The sequence below is a fragment of the Rhinopithecus roxellana genome, chromosome 19 (assembly GCF_007565055.1).
Source record: "Rhinopithecus roxellana isolate Shanxi Qingling chromosome 19, ASM756505v1, whole genome shotgun sequence".
Taxonomy (NCBI): domain Eukaryota; kingdom Metazoa; phylum Chordata; class Mammalia; order Primates; family Cercopithecidae; genus Rhinopithecus; species Rhinopithecus roxellana.
The window spans coordinates 32,083,362-32,109,999 of NC_044567.1; the positions used below are offsets into that span (position 1 = coordinate 32,083,362).

General features: G+C 55.5%; 1 protein-coding gene across 2 annotated transcripts in view; it reads left to right on the forward strand.

Moving 5' to 3' along the window:
- The first annotated feature begins 587 nt into the window (after positions 1-587).
- Positions 588-26,638, forward strand: part of RBFOX3 (RNA binding fox-1 homolog 3) — a 524,150-nt gene continuing 498,099 nt past the window's right edge. For both annotated transcript variants that reach the window (XM_030923589.1, XM_030923591.1), the window contains exon 1: positions 588-813. The gene's annotated coding sequence lies outside the window, so the exon portion shown is untranslated. The remainder of the gene's footprint in view (positions 814-26,638) is intronic.

Sequence of the window (26,638 nt, forward strand, 5' to 3'; positions counted from 1 at the left end):
TGACCCCCAGGGACAAGAAGGCACAAGGGCAGGGGTCCTGTTAAGGGTCACCTGGGCTGAACCGCCCCCGAAGATAGCCTTGAGGTGGGGAAGGGCAGCGGGCTTGGGACTGCCCTTGAAGGGACCAGGGCAGCACTGGGTTCTGGGATCTCCCGTGTGTACCCTACCTCTTCTGTGCCCCTGCCCTGAGGGGTTGGCGCTGAAGGCTGCAGGGTGCTGACCGCCTGAGCCCACCCGGCCATGGCTCTCCCCGCTCTGCCTCCCTCCCCGGCCACGCGACCGCCCGAGCCCCCTCCCATGCCGCGCGCTACGCGCTCCGCCTGAGCTGCCACCACCACCGCCGCCGCCGCCGCCGCCGCGCCGCGTGCTCCTGCTGCCGCCTCGCTCCAGCCGAGCGAGCCAGAGGAACGAGAGAGAGAGAGAGAGAGAGAGAGAGAGAGAGAGAGAGAGAGAGAGAGAGAGAGAGAGAGAGAGAGAGAAAGAGAGAAGGAGGGCGGAGAGAGGAGGGAGGAGAGAGAGAGAGAAAGAGAGAGGGAGAGAGAGAGGAGGCGGCGAGGGAAGAGCGAGCGCGGGGCTGCTCCGAAGCCAGCAGAACCTCCTCGGACAGCGGCCCCAGCCGGGCCCCAGCAGCTCGCGTGGTCGGAGGAGAAGCAGCTGCCACCGCTGCCGCGAGAGCCCGGCCTCGCGCGCCCCTTGCCGCTGGCTCGCCGGTGCCTGTGCGGCCCCGGGACGCCGCTGCCCGCTCGGCGGCCGGGATGCAGCCGGGGCATGGCCGCCGGCCCCCAGTCACCTGCCGCGGGGAGCGCTGAGCCCGTGAGTAGTCCGGCCCTCGTCGCCCGCCTCGCCCTGCGGCGGTCATTCCCATCGGGTTGAGCTTGGGGAGGGGGGGAAGGCCGGGGAGGGGCGCATGGGACCCCGCAGTGGGAGGCGGGCTGCGGAGCGCGGCCCGGGCTGACCCGAGGGCGCGTGGGGTGGGGTGGCGCCCTCGGGGTCAGGGGTCCCTGCGCGGGGTCGGGGTCCCTGGGTCCCTCCGGGGCTGGGGTCCGTACGCTCTGTCCGGCCGTGGGCCAGAGGGGAGATTTTGTGAATGGGAAGGCCCGGGGGTCGGGCTCCATGGAGACGCCGGGGAGTCCCGCGCGCTGCGTGGCGGTGGCGGTGGCGGTGGCGGTGGCGGCGGCGGCGGCGGCACAATGCCCGGCGCGGGGAACTCCCCGGCGGGGGGAGGCAGAGGCGCGCGGAGATCCCGGCCCCACGGGGCGCGTCCGGGGAGGCAGCCGGAGCCCGCGCGGGTGAGAGAGGGGCTGGCGAGCCGGCGGTGGTGCAACTTGCGTCTGTTGCGGCACCCAGGCCCGGAGAGAGCCCTGCCGGGGTCCTCTGAAAGGAGGATCGCTGAGAGGTTGATGACCCAAAGGAGTTATGGGGAGGAAGGGGCTGTCACAGCTCCCCAAATAGGAGCGGGGCCCGCAGCACAGCGGTGTGAGCGGGGGCTGAGCGGTGAGGGGCGAGCAGCGCAGGGCCCTACAGGGGGGGAGCTGGGGGCGCTCCGGGCTGAGTCCCCGAGCGCGTTAGGGAGGCTCGAGCGGGAGCAGAGGCTGCCTCTCCTAAGCCTTGCCTGCCCCCAGGGGCTAGAGCAGCGCGGCCAGGCTGGGGAAGCCGGGCATGCCCCTGGCCCAAACTTTCTGCCCCAGTGGCCCCGGGCGGTGGTGGGGCTCGCCCCAGGCGTCTGGGGCTCGCACCCTCGGGAAGGTGGTCTCCTGTGGCGTCTCGGGGTGGCGCGAGGCCGGTAGTCATTTTGATGCTGCGGGTCGCAGCCTCCCTTCCCCAAACGCGGAGCCTCCCCTGGCGCGCAGCCCTGCGGTGTTGGTGCGGGGACCGAGACGCGGCGCCCAGCGTGGAGGGGCATTGGGAACCTGTCGGGTCCCCAAGCGGCCCTGGGATCCCTGGTCTCACGTGGGGTGGGGTGGGATGTTCCCGGAGTCCACTGGCGGGGGCGGGGGCCCAGCGAGGTGGGGAGAAACTCCTGGATGGCAGAGCTGCCTCCCCGTCCCCTTTGCGTTCCAGCTTTGGCGAGGGACCTGATTTATTTAATGATCACTTTTAAAAAGGACTCCAGTGGAGCCGTTAGTCCCGACGCGCGAGACACCCCGCGGTGGAGGCTAAGGACAGAGACCCAAGAGATCCATCCCTGGGTTTAGGTCCCCCTTCCCGCCCCAGCGAGGTGAAGTCGCTTCTCGGGCGCTCCTGGTCGCTAATTTCCTGCTGAAAACGCAGGCTGGACTCGGGGACACTTCGGGTACGCACCCGGGCGCCCCCGGGCACTTAGCGTGGAGCAGGTAGGAGGCTAATGGAGTGGGGTCGCCCGTAATGAGGTCTTTCAGCCGGAAGCCGGCTTCGGTTTTACTGGTCTGCAAAAAATAATGAAAAAAAAAAAAGTATAAACATTGCGCCAGAACCTGCTCATTAAGTGTGCATCGCGGATTCGGGGCGGATGTCTTAATTAGGCTGCGTTGTTCACGGGGATATTACACTAATTAAAACCAGACCCTCTAGGTGAGCGAAAATTGTGAAGGGAGAGAGGGAGAAAAGTTGTCGAGAAGGTGCTGCCTGATGAAAGCCGAGTATGGGCCTCTTTGGGGGGCGCCCCAGGTCACTGAGCGCCAGCGGCATGGCGGGGGCGGAGGAGGGGAGCCTTCTTAGAACCATCCCGGCTTGCCTTCCTTCTCCGCCTCCTGCGGGCGAGGAGCTCCCTTTGGCCGAGGACCGAGGCTGGCCCCCCCGCCCCTCCCCCACGACTGGAGGCCTTCCTGCGTGGGCGCCTCGCTCACCGCACACTCCTGGAAGCAACGCTTAACCCCTCATTTCCTGGCTGACAGCTTCTGGGAGGGCAAGGCTGTCCCCAGGAGGGCGGCAGAGTGGGTGACGTGGGAACCCCTGAAGGGGTTAAGGAGCAGAAGCATGGTTGAAGGGACGCACCCAAGCCGAGACAGCCTGGGCCTGGCGAGTTGGCTGCGTGCGTGCAGCAGGGGTTGCCACTGGTGCTGGGCTGTTTGTTGCATGGCTGGGATTTTCTGGCGTGAGTTGTCCATTTCTAGCAGCTATCTACTCCCCTCCCCCCAAAGGAAAAAGGGAATCTGGATGATTGCTTTGATCCACCTTCCAAAGGTGCCTGGGGCCTAGAGAGACCCGTGCCCATCCCGGGGACCTCGGGTCGCCTCGGGTTGCCAGGAGGAGCCAGGAGTCCAGGGAAGTCCCTAGGCTCCGCCCCTTACTCGGATGGGCCTTTGCTGCAAATGCTCCTCACCCAGTGACCTCGGTCGGGAGCCACAGCGGGGCTGGGAGTATTGACTGCCCTTCGGCAGGGACTAGAGGCCGAGCTGGAGGGAAGGTGGCGGCATGGGCGGCCCCTACCTCAGTGGCTCAGCCGGCACTTAGCGGGCGCCAGCACCAAGGACAGGGCCGAGGCCTCCACAACTTGCCCTCCTCGTCCTCCCTCCTCTACAGGGTCCCAGGGCCGCTGGAGGCGCTGCGGGCACCGGCCCTCAGGCTGCTGAGGATATGGGGAGGGCTCCCGAGGCTCATTCAAGAGCAAGAGCCAGAAAAGCCCACGGCCTGCGAAGAGGTAATTACAGCAAGGAGGCCTCCTGGGTACCATTCCAGTGTGGGCCTTCTGTCCTGTGCCTGTCACTTACTCAACTTGGAGCATGGCTGATGGCGCATCGGTGAAATGGAAAGATTATCAGGCTCTTTGGTGTCTGGGGATGAACTAAGCACGGTAGTGGCCAGAGAAAATGCCATCTTCCCTGGCTGGTTCAGCCCTGCTGCCTCTCCCCTGCAGCCTTCTTGACACCTCTCTCCCAGCCCCATTCAGCTCTGGCCTAAGGAGCCTTCACACGAATGTGTGGCAGTTGGAGGTGCCTTGCTGCTGAGGGTGGGGGCCCTGCTTGGTTTATCTGCCCCCTCCCCCGTATATGCAGATGGTGGTCTGACCCATGGCGCCTGTGCCATTCGGAAGGAAGGAATGTGTAAGTCGTGCTCCTCTCCCACCCAGAAGTGCCAGAGTGGTGGTGGGGGGGGGACGCAGTACAGAGAGGAAAACATGTCAGTGGGCCAGAGCCACAGTGCTGAATGCGAAACTGCAACATTATTTTTCAGCCCTTGCAGGGTGGGGCTTCCCTCCTCCAGCCCAGCCCAGCCCAGAGCCTGCAAGGTTTGGTTGGTTGTCTCCCTGTGTTTATTTATTTCCACACTTCTGCTTGATACTCTGTTATAAAGACAAATGGAACCTGACACGCAGCTGACATTTGGTGAGGAATTTTTTATTTTTAAACAAGTGAAGGGGGAAAAGCCATCTTGAAACTTTCTCCCCCTTCAACAGAGACCCGTTTCTCGGGAACCTACCATCCCCTAAATCCCTGCCTGCCACCGGCCCCTGCTCCTGGCACAAGGCACCGGCTTCATAAACACATCCCGTTTGCACCTCCACCCTTGGATAAGCTGCAGCATCTCTCCACGCTCTTTCATAAAGCAGCACGGCATTTTCACAGGCTCATGAAACATTCAGGCAGCCTCAACATCTTACTTTCTGCTGGCTCTCTGAAGTAGGCTGCTCTCTGAGCCATCCCTGTCCTCTCTAACATCCTGGGTCTATCTTCCTCTCTCCCTGTCCGTCTGTCTCTTCCTCTCCCCCACTCTTTTTTTCTCCTGTGCTTTCTGAGTGGTGCAGATGCGTACTGTGTGATTTCCTCCTTGCATAACTCGTGAGGGTTGAGAATGGCTCTTGGTTAATGGTTGCATGGTGAGCATGCAAGGAGCATTGCATACATACATACGCTGTGCATACACAGCAGGGCCTGTTGTGGGTTGAGGACGCACAGACAGACGAGTCGCCTCCCTTCAAGAAATACCACGTGACACAGACTGATTTGGTGTATAAAATATAGACATTTTTAAGTGCAATGCACTTAGTAAATTAGTTTGCTATCACAGTTTCTCCAACACATAAACTGACACCAAAACACGCCTTAGAGGGAGACTGGAATAATAAAGAGTATAAAGTCTGTTACTTTATTTGTAGCTTGGGGCAAGCTCACAGTCTATCAGTTGCATTTTGAAAAGTGTGGTCAGGTTCTAGGTGGAAGGAGCCGTTCTGGATGCATCTTGCTTGGGTGCCACGTGAGTCACCCTCTTGGCCTGGGAAAGGACCGTCCATCATCTTTAATTTAGGGACTTAGGGATGTGCTCCACTGTGTGATAGGACTCGTATGGAAATTACAAGTGCTAAGTGGACAAGCATGTTTTCTCCCAAAGCAAAGGCCAACTCTCAGGTGCAGGGAGCTTGGTGTCATCAGGCCTCTGATCCTGGCCCTTACCTGTAAGACACATGGGGGCCTTGACTGTTCTGGCCAGGCATCCTTCTGGTTTCTTCCTGGTCTCTAGACAGACCAGCAGCTGGAGATGGTCTCCTTGCCCCTCCTCTCTCTCCTCACTGCTGCCGCCTCTGCCAACTCTCTGCACTCGAAACATTGACAAGACAATGGTACTGAAGGCTCTGCAGTCAGGGGAAAGGGGGCAGAAGAACAAGGGATGGGGTGGTCTCCTCTATGGGGAGTGTTCCCCCTGTGGGTAGAGGAAGCTGCGGCTTGGGGAGGCTTTTTAGAAGTGAAAATCAGTCTTCCCTTGGATCTGTCTCCACTCCTTCCGTGTAGGTCAGGGCCAGGTCCCATGGGTTCCACCTGAGAGGTGGGTTGTAACTTGGTGGTGTCAACTTGAGTTGGGGGTCCTCAGCCTCCGTGGTTTCCTCCAGGACCAAGAGCCAAGCACTTGGTATTGCAAGTTTTCTTTTAAGGTTTAATTATTTGTGCTCAGAACATATTCCCAGCAGAAAAAAGAAAGAGGGAGAATATATATATTTTTAGAAGGAGTTTACTTGCTTATTGCTTTGGTTAGCGGCTGTGCTGAGAGCTTTCTCCCAAGATTCCAGAAGAACAGAGGCCTAGGCGGAGCACCTGCACTGTACCTGTCCATCTCCCTCCTGGACCCACCACTGGTCATCAGCTCCGTATGCACAGGTCTCTGCTTGGCTGGCTGCTCCATACTTGGGAAGGTGAGCCCACCCTTCCTTGAGTGCTGGGCTGTGAGTGGAAGCCAGCTGGCGAGGAAGGTGGCCACGTATGTCTGTTTTAGCCCTTTTAGAAAATGATCCCATTTGCAGGTGAGGAAACTGCCTGAGCATAGAAAGCTGCCACCAGCCAGCCCCTGAACAGTTTCAAGTCCTTGTTTGGGGGCCCGGTTGAGATGATAACATGTATCTTTTCTACTAGAGAATGCTGTGTGCCTTTATATCTCCAAGGCCTCTTGTCTTGCTTCAGAAATTCTCCCTCCATCAAAACAAACAAACAAAAGTAACATGGACCTCCAGATCAGATTCTCTTCTGCAGGGCCACCAGTACTGTAGTGGAGGCAGTGTACCAGGCAAACCAAGGGCACATTCAGAGTTCTGCCCGTGAGCAGCCTGAATACCATGGACTGCAGTCCTTCTCACCCACGTCTCCTTGTCTATGACACCAGATGAGACCCAGGGATGAAGATGGCAGGAACAGTGGCCCCCAGAGTCCGGGTGCTTCTCCTGCCCTTGCTCTCATCCTGCAGTTTGCATCCTTGGACACCAAGCAAATGCCCATTCCTGGGCCAGGCTCATGTCTCTGAATCGTTTGCTTTTAGGCAATGGTCATGAGAACGTGGAAGAGCAGGCTGTCCTCAGCAATGAGATTTTTAATGGAAAAATGGGAACCTCCTTTGGAGCCAAAGGACATAGGGTTTCCTTGTAGGAAGGTCCACAATTTGGAGAAAGATTTAAAGCAGTACAAACACCCTGGTGCCTTTAGAAATCATTTCTCACTAAACTTTCATAGCTCCAAACTCTTACTCAATGCAAATTTGAGGTTTCTCTCCTGGATTACATCAAAAACAACTCCTATTTTTTCTGGAACTTTTGAGGGCTGGGGGCTGGCTAAAGCTCCAGGGTCTGTTCCTAAGAGCTTCTGGGCACCTTGGAATCAAGCACCTGATGGTGACCTCTTCTTCCCCACCCCAGCCCACCCCACCCCACTTTTGAAAAAGCAATGGCAAGAAGGGCTTTTTAGGTTTTTGTTTTCAGCAGCGAGGTATGAGGATGACTTTCTAATGCATCACATGGGAGAGCCACACACACCAGTATGTCCCGACGTTACCTGTCACCTTGAGATCCGCGTAAAAAAAGGAAACCCAGAGTATGCTTTAAACTGGGTCCATGCATAGGCTCCTGATGTGCTCTGCAAAGCCTACTGACCTGCTCTTGATACCTGCCCTTCACCCTGGAGGTGTGGCTGAGTCTTCACCCGGTTAGTTTCCTTATTCATGGGAGGTTCTGAGGTTGTACATCTTGGCAATTCCCCACTCCCATCAGCTCATTCTTATAAGACTCACCCTTTGCCCCCAGGGCACACACAGTCACATGCACATTGAAATGGAAGAGACTTCTGAGCAAGGCAGTGTGTCAGTTACCTTTCATGAGACCTTAAAGCCAGTCAGGGCTGGCAGCACAACCTGTGGGTGTGGTGAGTGGATTCGGCCTGCCCCTGCTGGCTGGTGTGAGGGCTCTGTGCAGGGACAGCCTGAGGCCAGAGCTGACTTCTGACGGTGGCATGGTTGCCTGCAGCATACTGCTGGGGAGGGCGTGCACCCTTCCCAGCCTTGTCACCCAGGGCAGGCTCTGGAACCTCAGTTTAGCCAGCTGAGAAGCAGGGACTGCTGCGTAGATCAGGGGATCTATGTAAAGCCGCTGACGTGGTAAATGGGACCCTTCCCTGGGGCTATCCACCTGGTAGAGGGAAGAGCACGTTGCTAGGGTTAGGAAGGGTCAGGGTTAGGGAATGGATTCCGAACTCTTCCCTGTGGGTACAATTATGATGCTGCTTTAAAAGAGCTCCTGATAAACTTGCAGATGCAAGGATGGAAACAACCTTAGTGTGTCTCTATAGAGACGGTGGGGTCTGAGGAGACCCCTCACTCCCTCGGGCCTGGAAGGGCTCCCTGGAGCAGCCCCCAGCAGCTCATGTCCTTAGGAACACCCTGAAGCCAGGCAGAAGGAAGTGAGGTCCTGTCTGTCGGGCCATGGACTAGGTTGTTACCCTGGTCAGGCCATCCAGGGGGCAACAGGGCTCCTGCCTGTGCTGTGTCCCCGCAATGGGCCCACTGTGCTCTCCCCATGCCTCCACTGCCAGCGGGGTGTCAAGAGTACCACAGGGAGGCCGGGGCAGGGTGGCTCACACCTGTAATCCCAGCACTTTGGGAGGCCAAGGCAGGGAATCACCTGAGGTCAGGAGCTCAAGACCAGTCTGGTCAACATGGTGAAATCCCATCTATATTAAGAGTACAAAAAATTAGTTGGGTATGATGGTGCACGCCTATAATCCCAGCTACTCAGGAGGCTGAGGCAGGAGAATCACTTGAACCTGGGAGGTGGAGGTTGCAGTGAGCCAAGATCACACCACTGCACTCCAGTCTGGGCAACAGAGCAAGACTCCATCTCAAAAAAAAAAAAAAAAAAAAAAAAAAGAGTACCACAAAGAGAGAGGGCACTGCAGCAGGTCCTCTTGCTTTTGCAAAGGGAGTGGCATTGGATCATCAGGGACGAGGCTCCAAACCATGCCAGTTGAATTTCCCATGAGGGAGAGGAAAGGAAGGAGGATCATGGCCTCCCTCCCCCAGCCCTTCCCGGGCTCCTTTGAGCCTACAGTTTGCAGCCACATCGCTTACCGTGCAGGCTGAGGGATTCCAGCCCACCCCTGCCTTCCGTGTGGATATGTTTTTGGATCTCAGGTCTCAATGCATGAAAAACCAAAGCACAGCTTTGCAAAGCCCATTAGAAAAAAAACAAAGTGTGTGCTTTTATTCTTTCTGGAATATTGCCTATCATTGATGTGATGCCATTAGGCACAGCTGGGGGCCCCACAGCAGGGACAGGTGAAGTGGAACCAGAGACCCGAGGGGCTTCTTCCACAGGCTCCTTGTAGACCTGGGACGGGGCATGTGGTTCACTGGTGTCCCTGGCTGTGTGTCCCCAGCTGCTGGGGAGGAGACCAACGAGGGTTGACTGTGTTCCTCTCAGGGGTGCTATCCAAGGGTACATTATTCAAGTATTTTGGAATCTTGGCAGAAAAGAGAAGAAATGTAAGGTGAGAATTACTGTTGTCAGTGGCGTAACATTATAATCAACACTCCCAGACAGCCAATGCTGTGTTGAGCTTTATCGTCCAGAAGTCTGTTTGATATCTTGACAGCTGGGAACCTTTAGCTGATGGCCAAAGGGTGGGAGGGAGGGCAGGTGGACGATGGCCTGTGTTTGATGGGGGAGTCTGTTACCCTTTTCCTCACTGTTTTTCTTTTTTTTTTGAGACGGAGTCTCGCTCTGTTGCCCAGGCTGGAGTGCAGTGGCGTGATCTCGGCTCACTGCAAGCTCCGCCTCCTGGGTTCAGGCCATTCTCCTGCCTCAGCCTCCCGAGTAGCTGGGACTACAGGCTCCCGCCACCGCTCCTGGCCTGGCTAATTTTTTTGCATTTTTTTAGTAGAGACGGGGTTTCACTGTGGTCTCGATCTCCTGACTTTGTGATCCGCCCGCCTCGGCCTCCCAAAGTGCTGGGATTACAGGCGTGAGCCACCGCGCCCGGCCCCTTTTCCTCACTGTTAAAGCCTTGTGATGGTGTCTGGGACAACTTTACGGAATGATTAAAGGCCATCTTCCAGCAGGTACTTTTTTCTTTCTCACCGGCAGATCCATCCTAGGACAGTTGAGAACGATACACCTAGAATCTGCATGCTTTTAACTCTAACAGCATTCTTGGGCCACGGACGGGGGGCTTTCTGCAGATCTGCCCTTTGTGTTTGAAAATACATCTGCCTGTGTGTGTGCGTTGGCATCGTTGCCATAACCAGCATTCACTTTCCTGACTTGCCCAGGCTGCAGCATGCAAGATGAGTGTTGCATGGGTACCTCCCCGCCTCTTAGACTTTTAAAATAGAGCCATCTCTCCAGAACAGACGGGCACAACTAAGACAGGTCACTGATGACAGTATCAGTATCTACATGCTAAAGACACAGCCCGTCCCCTTCCCACGGGGCTCTTTCCTTGGTACAAGTCACCCAAGAGACTGACTTTGGGAGAAGTAATTTCTCCCCCTTCAGGGTATGTTTTGCTCAAAACCTAAGAAGAAAACTCACAAGACCAGACTAGGAAAATTTCAGCCCCCAAGGATAATTTTTCAGAAAGTAATGAGCACTAGAAAATGAGGGCTATAAAGGAAGTCTTTAGGTAATAATCGTAACTATAATGTTCATCACTTTGAAGTGCATTAATATATACTAAAATTACAGAAAATATTAAGTCTGCTGCAGGGGAAGGGGGTGTGCTTTGGAGCTTGTGGCTAAACCTCCTGGACCAGCTCGGTTCTCCAGGCCACAGCTGGGGCTATGTGGCCCCTGGCCTGTCCCTGCCCTCACAGAGACACCCGCCCTAAGAGAGGATCCTGTGCCCCTAGCTGGGGCCCAGTTGCAGACACCATGAAGGCTGGATGGAGAAGCAATATCCCCCACAGCGGGCTCCTTTTGGGGCTGTGACGTTTTATAGCCTGGCAAGGGAATGCCAAGACTCCCTGACGGCCTGGCTCACTTTATCAGGGTCCTGCTGCTTGAGAGCGGGAGCCTGGGAGGCGAGGTGTGTAGATGCCCCAGACGTGGCCCCTGGAGGCTGCAGTCGGGCTGAGGCATTCATTCCTCCGCAGCGGCCCCGGGGTGGGGGAGCAGCTGGAGCATGGCTGTGGCGGCCACATGCTTTCTCCTGCTGCCTGGCTCTCTCTGTTCCCCTCCTGACCCCTGAGCCTCTGCCTCTCCTGTGTTCCCCTTCCTCACTCACCTCCTTCACCTTCAGAGCTAGCGGACTTCTCCAGGCGGCACGTAGGCGAGGGGCTGGCAATTGGAGGTCAAGCAGGCTGAGCTCGGAGCAGCGGGAGGAAAGATTTACGGTCCTTCCTGCCCGGCTTGATGGACAATTAAAGCCGCGCACGGTTGGAGGAGAGCAGTGTCGTGAAGAGTCAGGATGGTCAGAATAAATCAGTCACCTCCACTTAGACGGCTGAGCTAGACTGCTTCCCCTGGGGTGTGGATTTGAAGGTTCCGGAATGGGCTGTTCAAAGGTTTGGCATACTCTGAGCTCCATCAGAGTCAGAGCCTGAAGACGCTGGGGGTCTCCTCACAAATGGGGCATGTGCTGTAGGGAATTAAGGGAAAATTCTGGATAATGTGTTTAGAGGGCATTTTGTCTCCAGGATACCTGGCATCTGCAAGAGTCTCAAACCTGAATGTTTGGGAGTCAGGATAGTGGACCCCCACCTGCAAGCAGAGTGTGTGCACACATGTGCTTGTGTATGCTTGTGCGCATGTATGTGTGCACAGGTGTGTGCATATTTGTGCCCACGTGCACACGTGTAGATTGTACATGCATGTGCCTGTGTGTAGAGTGTGCACACAGGCATGCATGTGCATCCTGTACGTGTCCATGTGCGTGCATGTATGTGCACATGCACAAGTGTGTTTCTGCGTTTGTATGTGTGCCCACGTGTACCTGTGTGCATGCATGAGCATATGTGTGCCGTACATGTGTGAGCACATGTGTGTGTCGTGTGTGGGTACTAGTGCTTGCCTCTTGGACATTGCAGGCTCCACTTGTGTCTTTAAACACACACACCCCTCTGCAAGGCTGCCGGGAGCTGGGCTTCTGCGCATCCGCCAAGCCCTGCGGCCATCCTTCTTCATTTGTTCTGTGTGTTATTTCAGTACCTTGAAGACTCTGGCAATTTCCTCAAGGAAACTTTGTCTTTGTGGAAATGAGATGCCAGCACTCCTCGGCCCTCCCACTGGCTAATTGATGATATGATCCCGCGTGGGAGACTTGCCATTCCTGGAAATGCTCTTTATTTCGTGGGCCCCCCCGCCCCCTGCCCGCCATCATCTGATTTCTACGAGCTGCTGCACGTGAGGTGCAGAGCCGGGCGTTTGCTGTGACTCAGCCCATGTGCCAGGCCTTTCATTAACTTGGATACTACAATTATGTGCGCCAAGAGACTGCGAGGGCCATTTAGGACTTTTCTCCCTTTAAGAAAATATTCCTTTTTCCCCAGCCAGGTAGCCCAGCCCTTTGCCTCTGCAGCTGTGGCCCAAGCCGTGTGCTGGCCCCAAGCGCTTCTCAGCTCTCCTGGCACTGACCTGCAACAAACTCTTGTTGGGGGGCTGGGGCTCTGCCATGGTTCTGTCGGAGGTGCGCAGCAGGTGGTCAAGGCAGCCTGCCCTTGGGAGCCACAGTATGTGGCCTGCTGTGGCGGCTTCACGGCCACGGCATGAATAGCAGCATGTGTGCTTTTGTGCCTGTGTGAGCACACACACACCCCACCGGCACACGTGAGGATGACCTTTGGCACAGAACACCTGCTGCTGTGGCCTGCACAGAGAAGGGCTGACCCCAGGACAGCGGCTCCCATTCGCCTCCATCAAGGCCAGTTGGACCCTTCACGGGGCCCTGAGATTTTCCGAGTGTGGGCCGTGGGGTCGTGTCCTGTGGGGATGGAGTTGCACTGGTCTCCTGCACACACGCACACTGGCCAGCATATTTGTATGCTCGCAGGGGTAGCCTGACCCTCTTCCTCCACTTAGGAGATGCATGCGTGGAAACTTGCCCCTGTGGGTGTCTTGGGATGAATATTTGGGATCCTGGGGGGTCTGGATTGCAGAGTAACTGGGTACTGTAAGAGTTCCTCTAAATGTCGGGTCTCTTGGGGAGGGGGAGGCATGTAGCACTTCTGTGGGTGGGTGGAAGGTTGAGGAGGGGCCACCCTGGCTCAAGGTCACCCCACGGGAAGCAACCTGATCTGAGGACAGACCTGCCCGGGACTCTGTGGGACTGAGATGAGATACCCGCTTCCCCCTTCAAAGGTCATGAGATTCTGGGGGCACAGGCTGCCTTCCATACGGTACCCACAAAGCTCATTAAAAGCACCATTCAGAGGCCTTATCTCCAAAAGGAAGGCAAGAGTCCAACCCACCTAAGCACCAAATAACAACTCAACAACTCAAAAACTTATTTTTTTAAACTTCCTTGAGTTGCCATGGTTACTTGCATGGTCCTTGTGTCTCTGTTGCTCTACGTGGAGCTGCTTGGAGGAGGAATTAAAACCTCCAGGGTTCACCCCTTGGAAGGGCCTGTTTGTGCTCCCGTGTGGAGGAAAAGAGCTGGAGAAGGTAGGGATCTTCCAGGACCATGGGATGTGATTTTCCAACATTGCACTTCTGAGATGCTGGAGACAGAATTTGTCTCCCACGCTAAAATAATTATAGCCAGGAGAACAGAGAATACATCATTCTAAGTTAAGGGCCTTAACAACGAGGAGGGTGTGTGCGCGTGTGCATGTGTGTGTGTGTGCATGTGTGTGTGTGCGCGCATGTGCATGTGTGTGTGTACGTGTGTGCGTGTGCATATGTATGTGTGTGCATGAGCATGTGTGCACGTGTGCATGTGTGTGTGTGCGCGTGTGCATGTGTGTACGTGTGTGCGTGTGCATATGTATGTGTGTGCATGAGCATGCGTGCGTGTGCATGTGTGTGTGTGTGCATGTGTGCGTGTGCATGGTCGTCTCTGCATTGCCACCAACTTCCTCCTGGAGTGCTCTTTTGTACTGGCCACATGTGTAAAGGCAGTGGCAGCTGAGGCCCCTGCATCTGTTGGCCGGCCTCCAGCAGGCAGCGTTTCCTGCTCCTGTGGCTTGTGCCCAGGCAATGCTATTGGAGGGCAGATATCTGCAGGGGGATTTTGGGGAGAATTGCTAGTGAGGGATGGGAAAGAGGGTGGGTCAAGGAGGAATAAAGAAGCCAAGACTCCTTCCGACCAGGTTCCTCTCTGCTCTTCAGACTGTGGGGTTCCATCCTCCTACCTGCCATGGCTCCATGGGGAGTCCCAGGGCCCAGATGTGGCCCATGCAGCCCAAAAATTAGCTGCAAAGAGGAGAGTCCGTGCTGTGGGCCAGCTGTTTGCCCTAAATGCCCCCTGCCTGGGGTCTGATTGTTTCTCCCCCATGGGATGGACAGAGTGGCAGGTCATTTCCACTTTGGGGGCCCTGCAGCCCCAGTGGCTCTTGGGGGTGTCTGCTCCCTGCTGGCCACAGGGAGAAGCTGTCCTCCCTCTCTCCTGGGAAGGCAGGAGCCAACCCCTGCCTATAGGGGGCACTTAGGTGACTGTGGATGCAGAGGCTGAAATCAGGTGGTACCTTCTAAGTGTCGGGCTGTAGTGACAGGTGAGGAGGGCCTTCCCAGACCCTTCTTGTCCCAAGTGGTTTCAACCTTTCCCTCTGTTTCCCGCCTCACTAGACCATCCTTTCCTCCTGTCAGGTGGGGTGAACTGCTCCCCAGCGCTGGTGCTGGGCCACAGGGCCACACACAGGACGATGGCAGAGGGCTCATTCTTGGCCAGGGCTCTTGTTTTCCCTTGTACCCGCTCTTTCTGCCCCGGGTGGGGGCGGGCAGAAAGCCCTTCTACAAGTCTGTAGGAGGACTGTGTCTGTCTTGCCATCTTACCCGGACAACCCTCTCTCATTCCCAATGCAAACCGGAGTCCCTGGAGCACAGCTGGGCTGGCAAGACCAGATTCCCCAATTTGAGGCCAGTCTTGCTTTTCCATGGCCGGGATATTTTAGCAGCAAGACAGGAGGTGATCTCAGGCTCCTGCATTGCCTTTTTGGCAAACTCATGAGCTCGCAGTGTGAGGACAGGTGCTTTCTCCAGGAAGCATTTGGGGTGAATGTGTGCAGCAGCCAGGGGGGGTCTCTCTGATGAAGTCCTTTCTTATGTGTGGCCAGCAGGAGGGAGGCCGAGGCCAGGGGTGACCCCAGCATTTCTCTTGCAGGGTCCTAGGAGTGGCTTGGCTCATTAAGTAGATGGTGAAGGCCGACGGGAAGGTTTTGGATCCTTCTATCAACATGGGACATAGCGAAGCCATAGGTTATCACTGGGTGTATCTAAGGCGGTGAGCAAGTGGGACATACTGACGTAGACAGGCACGCAGAGGACATGAGAAGCATCCACAAAGCCTTCCTCTGGGCCTGAAGTCAGCACCTGCTTTCCATAGCACTTTCTGGGAGCTGTAATCAGCACTGAGAAGGAAGCGCAAAAAATCACAGATCCTGGTGGGCGTCTGCAGCTCCGTCTCCCGTATTGGGCTGTAAGTGCTTTGTGGGCAGGGGCTGCAGCTGATCCATGTCTCCCCAGAGCGCCTAGCATGGCTCTCTGCTCATAGTCCGTTCTCAATCAACATTTGTTGAATTCTGACAGCTGGCTGGGGGGCAGGGGTCTTTGTGCCTCATTAGCTCTGTGGCCTGGCTGTGCCCACGGTGGGTGGCCCTGGTGGGTTTCCGTGCCTTGGTTATTTCTGTCTCTAGAGGCTCCACTGAGAAGGGGTAGGAGGGTGTGCCGGAGGCCCTGGTCCACCCCTGGCTGGTGCTAGGCACACTCTCTCCCTGCTAATCAGAGAGCCCCAGGGCCTCGGGGCAGAGGGCTGTCAGAGGGACAAGGACCCCGGTGATCTGTGGGAAAGTCACTGTGGTTTCTGGCCCAGAGAGGAAATGGGCCCTGGTTCTGCCCTGCAGGTTCAGTGGGGCTGTGCATCAGCCCCAGGAGCTTCCTCCCCTCCTTCTCTGGAAGTGAACCTTGGAGCTTGTGCAATTGTTTCCCAGAACCAGAGTCAGCTGCCAAATAGAGCAGACTGCCTCCGAAAGGGGGGTCTCAGATGTCTCTTTGAGCCACCCCTCTTTCCTGGGCTTGGAGTGAGGAGTAGATGAGAGGGAGGGAAAAGTACCAGGAAGGTTCTGGATTGCTCTAGAAGATGCTAGATAATTCTGGAAGATATCCTGAGACTCCTCCAGATGTGTGACCCTGGGGCCAGCTGCATCCTTCGGAGCGTAATGTACCCCGTCCACAGGGGAGTACACTCGTGATTATTGATGCTAATGGAAAACAGAAGTGGAATGGATAATTCAAGATGGCAGATGAATCAATATTATTTATATTTAGCCTGTGAATGCGCTGCATATTTCTCCGCTGGCAGATTGGTCTTCACAATTATGTTTTGCAGAATCCAAGAATTTGCTGCCCACGGGCCAAGGGCTGCCACCTTGCTCTTCCTCTAGGAGGGTTTTTGGAAAGCATAGGAGCCCCTCGTGACTTGGCGGCTGGCTTAGAGGGAGGCGCCAGGTCCGTCCTCCCCTCTGTGCGGCTGGCATGCCACTTCCCACAGGTCTCCCCGCTGCTAACACACTCCCTGCAGCAGGGGATTGGTTAAAAGCGTTAAAGAGAGAATGGCCTATTCATACACACGGTGGGTTTTAGGCAGCTGCTTTCCACGGATGTGGAAAGAGATCCACAGTCCATTTTAGTGGAAAGGAAAGACGGCAGAGCCGTCAGTGTGATTTAATCCTAAAGCATGTGGACCTGGTGCACTGTCTTGTCTTCATCTGGTATTTTCAGTGCTTAGCCCAGTGCCTGGCACAAAGCAGGTGCCCAGCGAGCGGTTGCTGACTGAGCATGTTCTTCGCTGGGGTACTGTGGGGCTCAGTGGGGGGATCGGGTTCCTGGTCTGGGGACCCAAGTCTGCTCCAGGGAGCTGCGTGTCTGTGCACCGGTTTCTTTCTGGTGAGCTTGACCTTGCACCTTGGTGGCCCCGTTATGGTCAGCCTCGGCACACCTGGAAAGTGGCTCCTTTCTCTCAATGCCGATGGCTCTCCAGGCGGGGGTGGGGGCCATTCATCTTGTTACTGCAGGGGTGAGATGGGGAGCGTCACCCCAGGGAGTGGGATCAGTGTCTCCTGGGGGTGTGTCCTGAGGACTCCGTTCTTGGTCAGCACTTGTGCCAAACATGGTCCCGTCTGGTCTCCTCTTTGAGGACCCAGTAAATGCAAACCTTCTGGCCCTCTGTGTGGCACCCACAGGGGATGGAGGATAAGAGGAACCACATGTGAAAACTCAGAAATTGCCAGTGGAGGCTTCTGAGGGTGGCTTCTGGGGTGTGCCGAGGGTGGGGAAGCGCTGGGTGGGTGCTTCCTTGCAAGTTCAGAGGTGTCCCTGGAAGGCCTCACAGCTGCTTACACCCCTGGACCCTGGACGCCAGAACCTTAGTGTGGGCGTGGTGCTCTTTGACATCCAAGTTTAAAAAGATGGCCTCTGATTTGTAAGGTGCCTTATGTTAGACATCACATTGATTTACATCTCTATATTTAAAAAATTGGCCCTGCTCACACTGCCCTCAAGGAAGAGTGCTGTTGGGTCCCGCAGTCCCAGGGACAGGAACAAGAACCTTGAGGTGCTGGGTTTGTGTGGCTCGAGTCCTCCCTGCGCAGGGGCTGGGCTGCACAGCCGGCTTTAGGCCCAGGTGGCCCTGGAGTGGACAGCTTCTGAAGTCAGCATGTGGGAGGCAGGGCCTGGAGGGGGTTGGCTGGTGGTGTGAATAGGAGCATCTGGGGACAGCAAGCTATTTCCGTCTCTTTCCTTGCTATGACCTGGGTGCCTCCAGGTGCCTCCAGAGGGTCAGGGCTATGTCTTCCACTTCTTGTTTGTCCCTGCTGCCCCGCAGAGTGCCATTTCCACAGCTCCATATGCAGAATCTTCTAGAAGAAAGACCTTGTTTCTGGACTAACCCCTCAGTCTTAAAAGCTTCCAAGGGTTTTAAAGAACTTCCAGCGCTGTCTCAGCCTTTAGTTCTGAGACCCTTCTACTTCCGGTGGAGAAGGGGGGTCAGGAGACCACCTCTACCCTCTCTGGCACATAGTAAGTGCTTAATCAATGTTGCGAGAATGCAGGAGGGACTGTTGCTCTGTCCTGATGAGTCAGACAAAGGCAGGTTCATCTTCCTCAATTGCGTGCTTCCTCTGTATCCCCTTGAACCTAAAAACAGCTATCTCAGGAAGAGGGAGGACAGAGAGTTTAACTGATGGATTCTCCAGGTGCCCCAACCCTTTGGTCCAAGTGCCTCCCCACCCAGCAAGTGCCAGCAGGTTTTGGTTTCTGTCCTGGAGCCCTCTGGTGCCATACTCTCTCAATTTCCTCTCCTGGCCCTTGGGAGCAGGGAGAACAGACGTTGGGCCGCCGCAGATGACCAACTGCCCGAGGCCGGGACCTGAACTGGTGCCCAGTGTGCCCGTCGGGTTCTGTTGCTCCCGGACTCCTCTTGTCGTTTTCAAAATCAAGACACAAAAAAGAAAACTAACATTTGTAGGAACCACAACCACATCACAAAGTTATCTAAAGTGAGCAGGCCACTCTGGTTCTCAGAAATTAGATTATTTTAGAGTTTCATTGAATTAAGAAAGGAGTCCTCCCTCAGTGTTCCCAGCTCTCTGCCCCTTCCTCTGGTAGTCCCTCTCTCCACGCCCACCCTCCCGCGGCCGATGAGAGATTTTCTGGCGGTGTCAAGGCAATGTGACCTGGTTCTGTAATAAGGAGGAGGCTTATTAGAATTAAGGCCTAACAGCGTTAAAAAAGCAATCTTTGCAAGATTGAGGCCACAGGGGAATTGTAAATTCTCAGCAAAGACCTCATTTAAGGATTGGAATAAAAACTCGGCATGCATGTACAGGCGTGCACACATGACGTGCCCTCCAGAAACAGACTTAGTTTACAAAAAAAGAGCTGGGAGAAGGAGGAAGGATTGGGAGCTGCCAGGGAAGGGCAGGTGGTGTCCGTCCTGGTGGGATGTGGGGTCTCCTGGAGGTGTCTGCCTGCCAAGAGTAGGCTGTGGACACACGTGTTCCTCTCTCATGGGTTTCCTCTGCACCTGCACCCCTCCCTGGAGCAGCTGCCACCCACCTCTGTGCCCCGAGAGTGGCAAGAGCCCAGTGGGGGCTGCCTTCCCTGACCCCTACCTCCGATCACTCATGCTTTTCACCTGGTGGTTGCTGCCACTAAGCAGTCTGTGGTTTGGGGCCTGCCAGGTCAGGAGTACAGGGGGCCACGGGAGCAGGGGTATGGGGTGGTGGGTGTGCCAGGCTCCTTCTGAGCAGGGAGAAGGCGCAGGGGAGCACATGGCTGTGGGATGAAGTCTAAGGTGCTGCCATCATACAGAACATTTGGGATGTGCCAGGACCGCCTGTACATTTCCCTGTCAAGGGTCCCATGCTGCAGTGCCCAGTCTGAAACAGACAACAGCCTTGGTTTGGGCCTGCCGGGACCACCTTGGGAGTGGCTGTCCCTGGGAGAGTCCTGGCGTCCTGAACCCGCTTGTCCTGGGCTCAGCTCAGTGGGAGAGGAGGGAGTGTGTTCACAGAGCAGGTGGGAGTGTGTGAAGGGAACCACTCCCCGCCAGCCTTCCCAGGGACAGGTAGTCCACGGGGTGACCTGGAAGGTCCCCATGGATCCAGCTCCAGTTGCCCACAGGGTGACCTGTTCAATAACAGTGTATAAACACACATACACATGCACACACTACACACATGCACACATGTCCACACACATGCACTCACCACACATGCACACGTGTGCACCTACTACGCATTCCACACATATTACACACTGCGCACACCACACACACATTTACATATGCATATGTTCACACACCACACACATACACATGCATGCATGCATGCACACACGACAATACTCCACACTACACACACACCACACACACACGCATGCACACACGGCAATACTCCACACACACCACACACACACGCACACATATGTGTGCACATACGACAGTATTCCACACCCTGCAGAAACACACACACATGCATGCACACATGACAATATTGCACATCCCACACACACCACACACACATGCATGCATGCACACATGACAATACTCCACACACATCACAATACATACGTGCATGCATGCACACACAATACTCCACATCCCACACACACATGTGCATGCATGCGTGTACACACAACACTCCACCCCTGCACACACCCCCACACACAGTGCATGCATGTGTGCACACACTACAATACTCCACACTCCACGTACACACACTGCACATACCACACACATGCACACGTTTACACGCGCCACACACCACACATGCACACCCCTCCACACACCCTCCACACGTGCACCCCCCTCCACACACCCTCTGTACGTGCATCCCCCTCCACACACGTGCACATATAGCTTTTATTCCATCCTCGTCAGGCTCCCGGATAACCGCACGCCAGCTTCCTGGACTTGCTTTCAAACCAGCAATCTGTGCCCCAACCCTTGCCCCAGGCTCTGTTTTCAGGGGCTCCAAGCAAAGGCGGTGACCCTACAGAGAACACACTACTGTTTGGGGCTGAAATCCAGAGGGGACAGGAGACCCAAGAGGAAGGAAAGATGGGGATGGGCTGGGGGCTGGGGGTGGCCGCCACCTTCTCCTGGGACCTTCGCCGCTGTGCCTGGCTTTTATCACTTCAGGCTGTGCCTGGAACATAGTAGGTGCCCAATAAATGTGTACCAAAGAGTCTGGTGTCCGTCGGATGAGCAGAGCCTGGCTGGGGGTTCTCCTTTTTGGTGCCAGGATTGGTCCTGGCCATCGTGTGTCTCCTGTCCCCAGGAATTCTAGAGCAGCAGTGTGGCTGTGACAACACTGAGTTTCGAGATGAAGGAAGCCCCCGAGATAGCAGGGCTCATTCCAGCAGTGACTTCCGAAGCCTTGGTCCCCCGGCGACACCTGTGCCGGGGGGACACATGGCAATGGGTGCCGACCCCCAGGACCACGTGGCTGCCGGGTTCAGGAGGCCTCTCTGGGATCTCCCCTCATGTGGGAACCTTTATCCCCCATCCTGGCTCTTCTCCTGGACTCCTTGTTTCTGGAACAGTGAGCGGGCTTGGTAGGAAGGGGCAGTGACAGCTCCCTGCTCCCCGGGGCCCCAGCAGACACGGGAACGTCTCGTCCCTCCGAGGGCTGGAAAGCTGCTTGCAGGCTTCTTTTACACTCCTGAGAGGTTGGATGCTTGGTGAATTCTGAGAAGTTGGCTGCAGTCTCGAGGCCCCTTCTTGGGGTTCACTGAAGATTTCTTTGAGATTTGGGATGGGGTCCATGTTGGCTGTGTTTGCCATTGTCCTCCCGGGGGCCTTGTGGCGCTAAGAACTCTTACCCTAGGGCTGAGCTGATGTCCTTGCTTTCTCCTTTTCGTTGTGGTGAGAAAGGCGCCATCTGAATGCCAGGGGGTGGACACGCGGCATCCAGGGAGAAGGCAGGGGAAGAGGTCTGGTCTCCTGCTCCACTTTCGGTGCCAGGTGGCCAGAGCGAGCTTCACTGGTATCCTGGACTTTCCGCCTCCTTTCCTGGAGGAGTCCCAGCTGGGATGTCCTGGGAGGCGGACTTCCCTAGACTTCATCTCAGCCCCAGGAGACCCACAGGGAAGGCAATTTACATTTCAGGTCATTAAAAAATAAAAAAGCAACCCAAGGGGGCTGGGAAGGAAATAACAGTCCCAAACTTGGCAACAAATAGGTTGCAATTTTTGGAAGCTTTTTTGTGTGAAGAATGAGTTTCCAGCTCTGCAGGAATATCCATGTGCCTTTTAAACAAAGGGCAATTATGTGCAATCCATCTTGGCTTTTGTGGGCTTCCTGGGAAGGATTCTCGGAGTCTTTGCCTCCATCGAGCCCCCTCCCTTTTAAAATGACAGTCATGTGAAAGTTTCCAAATAATTGCTTGTCTTTTACCGTGTGCTATCTTGGCGCGTGTCTGTCCCCTACCAGGGCCTCGTCCCCTGGGGTTCTTATCCCAGGGATAGGACAGATGGAGACAGTAAAGAAGTGTGTGGCCTGGGAGGGGGGATCTGAATGGGGAGGTGGGGAGGCGGTGTTGGGGCAAAGCTAAGGCACATTGGGTAGCACAGGAAGCACCCCCAAATGAATGGGGCATTTGTCTCCCAGGCCCCCATGGCCCCTGCAGTGCCCTCCAGGGAATGCATGGGGGGGTGGAGGGCACCTTCCCTGCTGCCTCTTCCTCCTCTTTCCTTTTCTTCTTCTTTTTTAATCTGAAGGTTTCATTTTCCAGAAGCTGTCATTTTATATAAACCTCGCGCTGAGGCACATCCGTTCTCACTGCCAAATCTCCACATCAAACGCTGGTGTCCACCATTGAACTGACAGCCCTCCCCAGCATGCCCAGGCCTTGCCGAGACCTGGAAGGACAGACGCCCTGTGGTGGGACGATGCAGGCCAGACCCACGTGGGGGTGTCGGGGTGCGTGGAGGGCATCGGGGGGTGTGTGACCCCTCTTCATGGCTGTTTTCCAGAGCCCCTTCCAGGGGGTCCCAGCTCCTCCCCGTGCATTTCTGGTACAGCGCCCAGGGCCTCCCGGGGAAGCTCCAGGAGCCTGGGCAGGGAGGGGATTGGGAGGGAAGAGGCCATCCACTCGGGCTGAATCATGTCCTCCCAAAAAGCCATGTGGATGTCCTAACCTCTGGGACCTCCGAATGTGACCTTAGAGACAGGGTCTTCTCAGAGGGGATGGGGGGCCCTAATCCATCAGGACTGGTGTCCTTATCTGCAGGGCAAATCAGGGCACAGAGGCACAAACACGGGAGGGTGATGTGGAGAGACAGGGAGAAGGCAGCACTTGGCTGGGCCGAGGCAGCCACAGGCCACCGGCACTCAGGGGAGCACCCAAAGCCAGGAGAGGCCTGGGGTGGATTCTCGCTCAGAGCCCCCAAAAGGAGCCCACCTGCCGGAGTCCGCACCCTGACTCAGACAGCAGCGTGAGAGGATCTATGCTGTTGTTTGTGGCCGCCAGTGTGTGGTCCTGTGTTAGGGTAGCCCCAGCGCTGATGCCCCCTCCGAGGCAATCCTTAAGTTTCCTGCCCTGAGCACTGCTGTGCCCTGAAAGACCTGTCCAGGCTCAGGACGGGGTCTCACTCTATGGCCCAGGTCCAGGCTCAGGACGGGGTCTCGCTGTATCACCCATGTCCAAGCTCAGGACAGGTCTTTTGGGGGAGGGCTGTGCTTAAGGGTGGGGACACCTGCAGGGTGCTGTTCATTTTTAGGGAAGCAAACAGCAGTGAAGGAGGTGTGGGGTGGGCCATAGCTCAACAGATCAAAGAGAAATCGGCTTGCAGGTTCTTCCTAACCCAGGGTGAGGGTGGTCAGTACCTTGGTCAACTATTATTTATTTTCCTGGCTGCAGCAAGGTCTGTGCTCGGCTCCTGGAGAGGCAGGAGGAGGATTTGATGCCAAGCCTGCCCTTAGGATGTTTTTTGGTCTTCGTGGTGGGGTGAAGCCCAGAATGTCTCCTTGTACCGAGTCCCCGGGGGGAGAGTAAGAGCTGTTGTCAAGTGCATTAAAAAACATATGAGAAAATGCCCAGTCTTGGGCCTGGCTCAAGTAAGGCTCAAAACCATTTGTTCATGAACATTACTGTGAGCTCCAGAGCTGGATCTGCTTGGACTCCAGCAACTGCACCCCACCTGGAAACTCCTATGCATGCCTCAAGACCCAACTCAGGCCGAGTAAGGTGGCTCACGACTGCAGTCCCAGCATTTGGGAGGCCAAGGTGGGAGGATGGATTGAGCTCAAGAGTTCAAGACCAGCAATATAGCAAGACCCCTTCTTTACACAAACATTTTTTAAAAAGAGCCAGGCATGGTGGCATGCCCCTGTTGTCCCAGCTACTCAGGAAGCTGAGGTGGGAGGATTGCTTGAGCCCAGGAGTTCAAGGTTGCAGTGAGCTATGATTGTGCCACTGCACTCCAGCCTGGGTGACAGCCCATCTCTAAAAAGAGAAAAGACCCAACTCAAATGTTCCATCCTCCTGTGAAGTAGCTCTGTCTGCTTCCCCCTGGGCTCCTTCATCGATTCTCCCACAGCCTTTCCCCCTGCTTCCAAGTGGGACCTGGATCAAGGTCCTGTGGTTCCCTGGTTACATACCCCCTCCCTTCCTAGGTGCCACCTGGTCTGAAGCTTGTGGTCTGAAGCTTTCTGGCTGGCCTGCTGCTCTGTGGGGGGACCTCGCCTGGCTGAGTGACTTGGGCAACTTGGGGCTGAGGGTCCTGGCTGAGTGGTTCTGCTGGGTTTGTAGGCGATGCTGGTGTTCCCTGGTTACTCTCACCAGCCCCCTTCTCCCAAACAGGATTGGCCTGGCCATCACAACAGATAAGTCCAAGTTAGGATGAAAACAGCAGGGGCTGGGGTCCCCAGCCTTGCTGGTGTCTCCTGCAAAGGACACTGGACTGCAAGGTGGAGGTCTTGGGATCAGGCTGCCGTGGACGTGCTGTGTAAGGTCACGCCACCTTGGCTCCATGGAGCCTCTCCCATGCAATGTGGGCACCACTGCTGCCCCTTACATTGCACAGGAAGGATGCTGGCACCACAGAGACCGAGTGTGGAAAGAGGCTGTCATGACCAGCCATGCTCCCTTCTCCTCACACCACCTTCCTGTTCTCGGGGTTGCGGGGCATCTTGGAGAGTCGAGGAGACCACCACAGGGTGGGTGGTCTGGGCCTCCATGGTCCACCTTTCTGTCTTGCACCCACCAGTTACTCTGGCTACAGAATTCTTGGGACTGGACAGTTATTGAGTCGATTTCTAGTGGTCTTTCTTGGACCAGTTTCTGCATCTGTAGCAGCAAATCCAGTTTTTATTTTACCTCCAGTGTGGAATTTTCCCAGTTATTTTAAATAAGTTTCATTTGTTTGTGCCTGGAATTCAGATAAGTATTACCAGCCTTGCACAGATGCAAATTCAGAGTCATAAAGGAATATCGACAGCCGTTGCAACCACATCACCATCTCTCATGCAATCAAATGCCCTGGCTGCCGTCAGAGGAAAATGTAGCATTTGAAAAGCTGCAGGAGAATACACTCTCCAACAAATAAGATGGGCTCTCCAGAGAAACCCAGGAGAGGATGCTTCTGAGAACTCTGCAGGGACATTCAAAGCAGCTTCTGATACTTCTGACTGAAAACATATGAAAAGAGAAAATCAAACCGAAGATCTCACCAAGTAACTCAATTACAAGCCCTACCAGAATGGATTTAGCCACATGGCTCTGTTGGGTTCTAGCTAATCCTGGGAAGAAGGATGAAGTTGAGGAGCATCCTCATGCCCCTGGGGGAAGGGTGTACCAGTCAGCGACTGCTGCATCACAAACACGCCCCAAAATGCTGTAGCTTGAAACAGAAGTTGTTGTTCTTGCTCATGAGTCTAGGGGTCATTTGGGCCCTTCTGTTGAGCTGGGCCATGCTTGACTGGTCCCAGCTGGGCTTGCTGGGGCCTCTGTGGTCAACTGGCAGGTGGGCTGGCGGCTGCTGGACTTGAGACAGGTCCCTGCTTCTTCTGGCTCTTCCTGCTCCAGCAGGCTCACTCAGGCTTGCTCACACATCCGTGCCTGGGCCCCAAGACAGAACCAGAAGTGGGCAAGGCCCACTGAGGCCCCACCCGGAACTGGGGCACCCTCGTGTCTAGGACATCTTTTGGTCTGGAGGCCAGCCCTGATCCAAAGGGCAAGGAAGTAGACCCTGCTTCTTGGTGGAAGGAGCTGCAAAGTCACATTGCAAAGGGAATGTTTTCATGGGCATGTGAACATTTGGGGCATCTCTGTGCTCAGTCCACACCAGGTGTGAGCCTCCACGCTGGGAATCACCCCAGTCTGAGGGCCCCAGCCTGGGAGATGGGAAGGCTGGTTGGTGGACATGGGAGCGCAGCTGGGGGTCAGTGCCACCAGGACACACGAAGGCTTGGTCAAAGAAGGCCTGTGTCCAGCTCCTCTACCATCTGGTCCCAGCTCACTGCTCGGCCCCACCCAGTCCATCCGAGCATTTCACTTTCTATTGCCTCTTGGCCCATCAGGCTCATCTGTCCACACTGAGTTGAGACCCTCTTGGTTCCTGGGCTCATCCTCTCTACTGGCACTTTGCTGCTGGGAGTTCCTCGAGGTGTCATCCTCTTTCTTCACTTGCCCTGGGTTGGACCAGGGCTCAGCCAATACCCAAGTGCCAGCTCACCCAGGTCCCTCCTCCTGAACATTTCTAGACCTCCCCCAGGCCTTAAACATTTTTTATTTTATTTTTATTTATTTTTGAGATGGAGTCTCGCTGTTGCCACCCAGGCTGGAGTGCAATGGCGCGAACTTGGCTCACTGCAATCTCTGCTTCCCAGGTTCAAGCAATTCTCCCGCTTCAGCCTCCCGAGTAGCTGGGATTACAGGCTCCCGCCACCATACCCAGCTCATTTTTTTGTATTTTTAGTAGAGATGTTGGCCAGGCTGGTCTCCGACTACTGACCTGAAGTAATGCACCCACCTCAGCCTCCCAAATTGCTGGGATTACAGGCGTGAACCATCACCTGGCCTTTTAAAAAGTTTTAATTGTTTAAATTTTTATTCCAATAGGTTTTTGGGGAATAGGTGATGTTTGGTTACATGAATAAGCTTTTTAGTGGTGATTCCTGAGATATTGGTGCTCCTGTCACCCCAGCAGTGTACACTGTACCCAATGTGTCATCTTTTACCCCTCACCCCCCCACTTTCCCCAGAGTCCCCCAAATCCAATGTATCATTCTTAATGTTTGCATCCTCATAGCTTAGC